This window comes from Cucurbita pepo, chromosome 18 (genome assembly GCF_057944985.1).
Source record: "Cucurbita pepo subsp. pepo isolate OVF chromosome 18, ASM5794498v1, whole genome shotgun sequence".
NCBI classification, from domain to species: Eukaryota; Viridiplantae; Streptophyta; class Magnoliopsida; order Cucurbitales; family Cucurbitaceae; genus Cucurbita; species Cucurbita pepo.
In genome coordinates, this window is record NC_141815.1 from 5,044,456 (window position 1) to 5,054,254 (window position 9,799).

The 9,799-nt window shown below is 33.2% G+C and overlaps 1 non-coding gene across 1 annotated transcript; it reads right to left on the minus strand.

The window, feature by feature from the left end:
* Positions 1-9,050: 9,050 nt before the first annotated feature.
* LOC147787220 (signal recognition particle RNA) lies at positions 9,051-9,345 on the minus strand. Its single transcript, XR_015414052.1, has one exon.
* Between the last annotated feature and the right edge of the window lie 454 nt (positions 9,346-9,799).

The following is a 9,799-nucleotide window of genomic DNA, read 5'->3' on the forward strand; positions in this document are numbered from 1 at the left end:
CAACTACTAAAGGCAAGTCTTCTAATTACTTTCCAATATCAGCCACTCCATTGTTTTCTTGATTTGATTTTTGAATCTTCTTTGTATTGCTTCTTGTAATTGCTCGTTCGGGTACATGGGAGTGATCAGTTGTTGGATTCATATCAGATTGAATGTGTAATCACTATTTTATTAATAATGAAATCCATGTAAAAGTATTATTATCCTACCTTTTAACTCTAAACTTATGCAAAATTTGATTATTTAAAATTATGTTTATGGTCAGTAACCATAGAGGAGAAAAAAATCGTTGAAGTTATTCCATAATATAATTTTTAATTTGATAATTTCACTTTAATCATCAATCATGAATACATAAAGAAAATGTTGGAATTTAGATAGACGATGTGAATTGATATAAAAAAAAAATGGTAGTAAGAGGGTTGTCCCTTGCATCCTCAAGATATGCATATTTCACTATTACAACGCCCATATGAAATAGAATAAAATATAAAATAGGTCCCATCGAGATTTCAACTCGAGTTATTGGATTCAGAGTCCAATGTCCTAACCACTAGACCGTGGGACCACAAATATTTGTAAGAATTTGTGTGTAATAAATCTCTTAATTTCAAAAAATAAATAGTACCTTCATATACTTTCAGAACTTCAAAAATTACCGATGTGTCCTCGTTTTTCAGTTTTGTATTTGATAGGGTTTCAACACATTAAAATCAATTAATATATTAGGTGACGTTTAATTATCTACCATTCTTTTTTAGCCCTACGATAATAAATATGGTTAAAAAGTAGTGAAAGAAGTATTTTATTCACCTAATTTTCTACCATTCTTTTTCAGCCCATGAGAAGCATACCCACGGTAAGATACTTGCATTCACGTTGTCCCTTGCGTTTTTCTTCACCGTCAGCAAATTTACAATTTTTGAATACTGAGGTATAAAGATAGTCGAATTGTGTAGGTAGAAGACACTACAACGTCGTGGGAACATATGGCAAGCAAATAGGGACTCACCATAGTTGAGATATGAGCAGAAGAGCGACGGATAAATGGAGTCAAAAGGTGTCGAGAAGAAAGAGAAAGACAGACAGAAAGACGCGTGAATTGGGAGAAGAAGACAACGGGATAGGGTCAAATTTTGTTTGAATTCGGGCAACCCATCACTACAACCAACCCACGACCCATCATTCCTTTCGATTGGTGACCCATTTGCAAGAAGTTCAAGAAACGAGGCTCCAAACACCAGACAAGAGGTAAATAAACATCTTTGAGTTTTCTGAATAAATACTTGAGAGAATCGATTGGATTCTAATATATAACCTAAGTCAAGTATGAATTAATGGTACATGAAAGAAAAACATTAGAATAGTGAGTTAAAGGCCTAAATCAGATGTTTTGTTAAAAAGTTAAGTAACATTAAATTAACCCCTTAAACAAACTATGCTACTTACAAAATTTTAATACTTGGAATATTATTCTATGTTAAAGCTACGTATGAAATTTTGTAGCGATTGGATATACCTAAGATGGTAAATCGAGAGGAGGTGTAAAATGACCATAATGTCTTTCGCCCAAATCAAGTTACAAGTAAATTTTCACGCCCATGGAATCACATTAGATTTCCCTTTCATGTTTAGCTAAGTTAAAACTAATGAGTTTTGATGCTACTCCATGATATAATGTATAAGCCTATGTTAATTTATAAACCATGTTCCTAGAATATACTTAGGATCAATTGAATACAATGGTCAATAAGGTTGTTAGGATTCGTACCCAAAAGTGACCGTTATCTCCCACCACTTGTGTGCAACAATGCCCCTATTCCTCTTTTATGCCCTGCCCTTTGTATCATGAGTAGTATGATAGGGAGGGCCTCCTATTTCCCTCACTTAGATGAGATACACAACATCAGAATTTAATAGCAGGATGATATGATCATGATAACACCACTCATGTGTTTACGGGAAGAGGACTAAAGGTTACTTTATGGAAAAGTTTTTAGAATCCATAAGGGACATGTAAGAATATAAGCTCTAAGTGCCACGACCCTGATGACTCAATAAGAGATAACATCCTAACTTAAGGTTTCCATTAAGAGCCTACAAGTAGGCTATTTATTGACTTTTTATTCCCTGTTTACATTTATTTCAGTTAACTAGGAGTTGGTCGTGGATGGGAGCGAACTTTGGAGCGTGGGTGATAAGGCAACCCAATCCTCACCCCAACAATCCAAGCTTTTTTTTGAAGCAAAACCCTTGAATCAAAGAAATTACACATTCTTATACAAAACTCGGATCAACCAAGAGATAGTTAAAAGTAAATTACCTCTTAAGGTAAAAGATCTAGAAACAAGATTTGAAACCTTCTTCTAAATTGAGTCACTCCACAGTTGATCTTGATTAAGACTTGATTGAACGACTCGGATGCAATCTACCACAAGAATTGCATGAAACTTAGAAATGACAGAGATGATGCTCAAATTTTAAAGGGTGGAAGTCTTGTTTAGAACTTAATTTTATTCACAAAAATTCTCCTTTTTACCCCGTAAGTTCTCACCTTTTTGCTCTTGTAACTACAAGAAGTTAAGGAATTAAAATAATAAAGAAAGTGTATGCAAATAAATTATCAATGAATGCTATTTATAAAAACTTGATCGTGTGCAAATATTCACTTTTGAAGCTCCAAATGGTACTTCTTCAATCAAATCAACTTTTATCACATGGAATGGAGGTTGAATAGAGCCTATCTAATTTTGAGGATGAAGAATGAATGCTCGTTGAATATTCTTGGTCTTGAATTGTGTAATAGGTCTAGTTGAAACATTTGGAACACCTTGATCCATATCATCTTCCCCCTCTTTAAAATTATTTGTACTCAAATCAGAAAATCATAACCTACATCAAAATAACTCAAGTAAGCGACATTGATAGTAAGATCAATTTTATAGGTATTGTTATTAATTCTTTCAAGAACTTTGTAAGGGTGATCCCCTCTTGAATGTAACTTTGTTTCCTTTGACATGCAAATCACTCCTTGCCAAAATGTATCCAAACTCAATCATCGGGGTGAAAAATGTGTTCTTTTCGTCCTTTGTTAATTCTTGAAACAACTTTAAAATTTTGTTTCTCAATCTTCACGTTTTTATAAAGGGTTTTGATCAAATCTGCCTTGCTTGTGCTACTTCACTCACAAAAATATTAGAAGGAATAACAAGTAAAACCAAAGGCGTAAATGGATTAAAATATTATAAGGAATAACAAGCAAAACCAAAGGCGTAAATGGATTAAACCCATAAACATCTTTCAAAGGAGAACAATGAATGGTACTATCAATTACTATATTATATGCAAACTTTACAAAACCATTAGTCCCAAGACTTATATTCTATTAACCACTTACTTTTGTTCATCATTTTACTCCAGATTAAGTTAGTACCACTTTCTTTTGTTCATCATTTTACTAAAGACTAAGTCAATAGGTAATAATATATCTAAAAATTCCATGTAATTGTTACTACTTCCGTAAAGACTAAGTCAGCAACCCTTCAAACTAAAATTTTTCTTGGAAAAGTTTTATAAAAAAGATGATGTAACGCCCGTTAGATTTAATATATATATATATATATGTATTAAAATAAAAATAACAAAATAAAGAAAAGAAAACAAAAACTGACCACCTCCTATAATCTCTGACTACCTCCTTTAATCTCCCCGTCCATCCCCTAAAATACCTCCTTCATTGAGTATCAATAATTCAGCAAAAACAGAAATAGAAAGAAAATATTTTTATGGAGGAAAAAAATGCATATAATGGAGAGATGTTATACAATAATGGAGAGATGCTGAAGGAAAAGGAAGGCAGGTAATGGAGAGATGGTAGGCAGAGGAAGAGAGATGTCATTTGAAAAGGTTAGTGATTTAGATGTGAGTTAGAAATTTAGAAAATTATCTGTTGAATGATTGAATTAGAAATTATCTATTTAGAGTCCATTAAAATTGGTCCACGAATAGATAGATAAGTAAGAGAGGAAGATAGGGAAAAGAAAGATCTGGAAGACATATTCAAATAAAAAAAACTAAGATTTGGATCGGTAAAACATATTCAAATAAGAAGAAAAAAAAATATCTATGCTAAAGTCCATTAAAATTGGTCCACGAATAGATAGATAAGTAAGAGGGGGAAAAGAAAGATCTGGAAGACATATTCAAATAAAAATAAAAAATTAAGATTTGGATCGGTAAAACATATTCAAATAAAAAAAAATTTTGGAAACCAGTATGATGAGAAGGAAGATAGGGAAAAGGAAGATCTGGTTTCAAATAATAAAAAAAAGAAAGATAGGGAAAAGAAAGATATGGAAGACATATTCAAATAAAAAAAAAATTGGAAAACAGGAGGAGAAGATTTGGCAAAGAGGATGAAAAGGAAGATCTGTAAAACATATTCAAATAAAAAAAGAGTAAGATTTGGGAACAGTAAAGCCAAAGAAAATTTGGGAATAGAATTAAACTTTTGAACATAATTAAATGATGTGAGTATTAAACAATTTAGATATTGGAGTAGATACATGGATACATGGAGAGAGAGAAAGAAGTAAACGATTTAGATATTCGAGTAGATACATGGATACATGAAGAGAGAGAGAGAAAGATTAGATTTGGAAATAGTAAAGAGAAAAAAAAAATCTGGGAATAGAATTAAACTACTGGACAGGATTAAACTATTTAGATATCGGAGTAAAATTAAACCCAACTGCTTAAAAATTTATAAAATTAAACTCCTCCCCGTAAGTGATGGAAGTGATTAAAAGAATTAGATTTAAATGGCTTAAAATAATTAGATACGGAGGTAGATTGAAAGACACAAGAGAATTAGGGTTCAAAGAAAAAAAAAACAAAAGAGAGAAGATTTTAGGAGAGAAAAGAAAATTAGAACCGGTTGAATAATTAGATATGGAGGTAGAATTGAACAACATTAGAGTTCAAAGAAAAAGAAAACAAAAGAGAAGATTTTAGGAGAGAAAAAAAATTAGAACGAGTTGAAAATGGCAAGTACTATTCATATGACAAGTACTGTTCATATGGCAAGTACCGTAAACAGAATTAAAATATAACATACCAGAGAAATAAGTGAGGGAAGAAAAATGGAAAATATGAGAAATTATTATATTTGTATCTATAGTATATAATATTAAAGGTTGAATTATACAAGCCACTTGAAATATTAATAATATTATATTGACATATTATTAATTTAAGTTTTAAGTTTTATTATCTTATATAATTTAGAAACAATGAAAACATGAAATTCGATTTTTATTGAGACCGTTTAGAGCCGTATTTCACATGGTTAGTTGGATTATAAATTAAAATGTGAAATACTAACGAGAGGTGACAGTTATAGACCATGAGACATTCCAAAAATTGAACTTAACAACCCTTAAGCTTAAGCATTTCATTTATTGAGGGGTCTCTAACCCCTTGATTTTTGCCTGTCTCCTTTAGAATCTATTTCAATTCTTCGTTCTGATCTAGTTTAGTTATTGAGACAATTGAAAAAGATTTTTACTTGTTGAGGGGATCCTTTGTCCTTGCCTTTAATCATTGGGTTTACCCCTCAAAACCGTATAAGAAGTTTTCTCCTCGTACCGGCTCGAGGAAATTACCTATTAAAATGTCACATTAATGGAAGTACAATTAAGAATTAAGGTCTTTTAATTCTACTTATCAACAAAAGAATTAAGAATCAGACTCTTAGACCTCTCGCACCAAATGCTAGAATCATACAACTAGACCAACAATATTCTTACCATTATTAGTTAATGTCTTGCTTTAAAGTATATTCTTACTATTATTATTTATCATATTCTTCTTTTATCCTTTCCATTTGCTTCAAACTTCTTTATTATTTTCTACTCTATAAATCATTATATTTTGCACTACTACCTCCAAACTCATATATTTGAATCAGAATCATTTTAGTGAAGGATTGTAATTCCTTATGCCATTTAATAGTGTTATTGAATGAAACTTTTCAAAGACATTTTTTAAAAGAAGACGTTCGAGACGCTCGTAAAGTTACATCTAATAAAGCAACTGCTTTGGAGGTTAGATCTCATAGTTTCACTTCATATGTTTTACACATTTTTTCACATCACTTTAGCATGGCCTATATTGAATGATCTTGTTATGTGATGGGAACTTTTTATATTGAAAAATGTTATTTGTTTTCATGTCACTTTGTTAAGATGCCAAACTATTCGAGAACTTGAGGGATTAATGTTTGATTTCTTACTTATTTGGCCCCTTTCATGTGGATATAAACCTCTAACAAATAGATAATATTTTTATAAACTTTTCGATTTATATTTTATAGTTTGAACTTTTAAAATATCTAATATATTGTTGCTTTAATATTTGTGTTAAGTTAATACTCACAAACATAAAATAAGTTCCACGAAATTTGAATTTGGGTTACTTGATTCAGAGTCCAATGTCCTAACCAACTAGACCATGAGACCACAAATGTTTATAAAATTTGTGTAATAAATTTTTGAACTTTAAAAAATAAATTGTATTTTCGTATACTTTCAAAACTTTGAAAATGATTAATGTGTCCCCATTTTTTTAGTTTTGTATTTGATAGGTTTCAACACATTAAAATCAATTAATTGATTAGATCACGTGTATAATTATTCTATCATTCTTTTTCAGCCCTACGATCAAAAATATGGTTAAAAAAGTTGTGAAATAAGTATTCCGATTATTGGATTTGGGACCCTATCATCTTTATTTCCGTCATTTATTTGATCTTTCAAATATTATTAATGAAGAAATGAATATTAATATAATCCATGTGAAGTATTCTTATCATACATTTTAGTTTTAAAAACATGCAAAATTTGATTATTCTAAAATTATTTATACTACTAGGTGTAATGACCATTGACAAGAGAAATAAATTTATGTAAAGTTTTCGTTTCTTGGTTTACCTGCTTATCCTTATCCAATGACCACCAAATTTCATATATAACTTCAACATGCTATAAGATGCTCAACATTAGAATTTCATAGGCAGAGGAGTTCATTTAGTGGGTTGTTTTAACGTTACTTAAATCTCGAGTAATTTGCTAAGTTTGTTTTTTGAGTTTTTCTTTCATATATCTTTAATTTATATTTGGTTTAGGGTTCATATGAAAACCCAAGCGATTACTACAAGTATTTCTTAAGAAAAGTTCAAGATGGCTACTTACCTCGTTGTCGACATTCAAGACTTCCGTTCTTGAGCTTCCAATATTCGAATTACCTCAAATTTTCTTCCATAGAATTCTGATTGGGTCTAGTTTCTAGAACAATAAATTTTTCATCATATTTGGTCTGTAAGGGAGTTAAAATTAGGAAAACTCAAGAAAAGGTAGGAAGTTTGAGCCTCTCATCTCTCACTTTTTAGCTCTTCCATAGATCGCACACATAATTGTCCTTGAGATAGCAGACTAACATGTCGACTTGAGAAATCGTTCACAAAACCTATTGTTAACTGTTAAAACTATCTTTGCTAAATGAGGTCCCCACATCGAGATTCCATAATCCAATGTCGAAATGTAGGATAGATTGTCAGTTGATCCATCTGTGCTACAACTCTTTGCTCATCACTACTATCTTCACTTGCTTAAAATCTATCTGCACTCGTGGCTCTCTATTCATCATGGCCGACAAGTGTGTCGTCGTTCAGCTTAGGGCATCAATGACTATGTTTTCATTTGGGATGGTATTGGATGTCTATATCGTAGTCCTTCACCAGCTCTAGCCATCTTTTTTATCTCATGTTCAGTTCCTTTTGGGTGAAAAAACTACTTCAAGATCTTGTGGTCAATGTAGATATGAGTATTTTCTCCATACAAGTAGTGCCCACAGATTTTAAGTGCCAACACCATTGCAACCAACTGACACGAGGTATAGACAATCATCATTCTATGTGGCCTCAATACACATCCTAACCCTTTATTAGAAGCATCATTATAAATCACATATACTTCTGAGCTCTCCTGGACCGTGGGCACTAGAGCCAACGATAACCTCTATTTCATATCTTGGAAGCTGGCCTCATACGCATCATTCCATATAAACGAAACACCCTTCCCAGTCAACTACGTGAGCAGTGAAGCTATCTTAGCAAAATCTTGCACGAACTAGTATCCTACGAATTTCAGAAAACTGCATACTTCGGTGACTGTACTCAGACGAGCCCACTTAGTGACAGCTTCCACTATTGCGATCTCTACTCAAACCTCATCCTTCACACCACGTGTCCTAAGAATAGGTCATAACACAGCCAAAATTCACACTTGGAGAACTTGACAAACAACTTATTTCCCCCAAGATCGAGGACCTTCAGAAGATAAACCTTGTGTTCTTGATCTGTTTTCGAGGACACGAGGATGTCGTGTATGAACACGATGACACACGTGTCAAGAAATCCCTTGAATACCTAAATCATCAACTCCATGAATACCATGGGGGCGTTGGTGAGAACAAACGAACTAACCACAAACTCATAGTGATCCTACCTCGTTCGCAATGTTGTCATGGGTACATCTCCATCTCCCTCTCTAGTCTTAATTTGGTAGTATCGTAATTGAGATATATCTTGAAAAACATAGTCTGATTTCATAGTTGGTTTAAGCTACTCTGTGAAACATGCCTCACGCGGTTTCCTTCAACTCTAAGGGCCATGGACACTAGGCCTTCGCCCAAAGTCCATAGCCCAACTTCCTACTTGGAATGGACAGGACGAAAACTACTCCAACAACCCTAACCAATGGGCTGAGCCAACCTCCAACTACATTGTTGCCCCCATATAGGTTACAAGCTCATATTACCAAGCTCGGCGATTTAATTAAGACAATGACTACTTTATAAAAACTACATCAAATTTTAAATCTTTTAATGTGGGATTGTTGTAGCGGAGAAATCTATCATATTTACATGTAAAATAGATAAATGCATTTATTCAGAACAAATGGCTTGCTCGATGTCCATAGTCCAAGCCACCACAAAAAATATAAGAGGTTGAGGTTTAAATTGGGCCTAGGAGAATCGACCTGCTATCCTTCCACCGACAAGAGCGAAAGGTTACGCTGCTCTGTGAAACTAGCCTCACGCAGTTTCCTTCAAAACTTTAAGGGCCATGGACACTAGCCCTTCGCCCAAAGCCCACAGCCCAACTCCCTAACTTGGAATGGACAGGCCAAAGAACAACCCCAGCAACCCAAACCAATGGGCTAAAGCCAACTTCCAACCACTTTGTTGCCCCTATATGGGTTACAAGCTCACATTACCAAGCTCAGCGATTTCCTTAAGACAATGACTACTTTATGAAGACTACATCCAATTTTAAATCTATCAATGTGGGATTGTTGTAGCACAGAAATGTATCATATTTAGAGGTAAAATAGATAAATGCATTTATTCAAAACAAATGGATGTCCATTGTCCAAGCTACCAAAAATATATGTAAAAAAAAAAAAAAAAAAAAAAAAAAAGTGGATGCCAAAAAGGTTACACTGCTCTGTGAAACCAACCTCACGTAGTTCCTTCAACTCTAAGGGCCATGGACACCTAGGCCTTTGCTCAAAGTCCATAACCCAACTCCCTACTTGGAATGGAGTGGCCGAAGAACAACTCCAACAACAACCTTAACCAATTTGGGCTAAGCCAACCTCCAACCACTTTGTTGCCCCCGTATGGGTTACAAGCTCACATTACCAAGCTCGATGATTTCCTTAAGACAATGACTACTTTA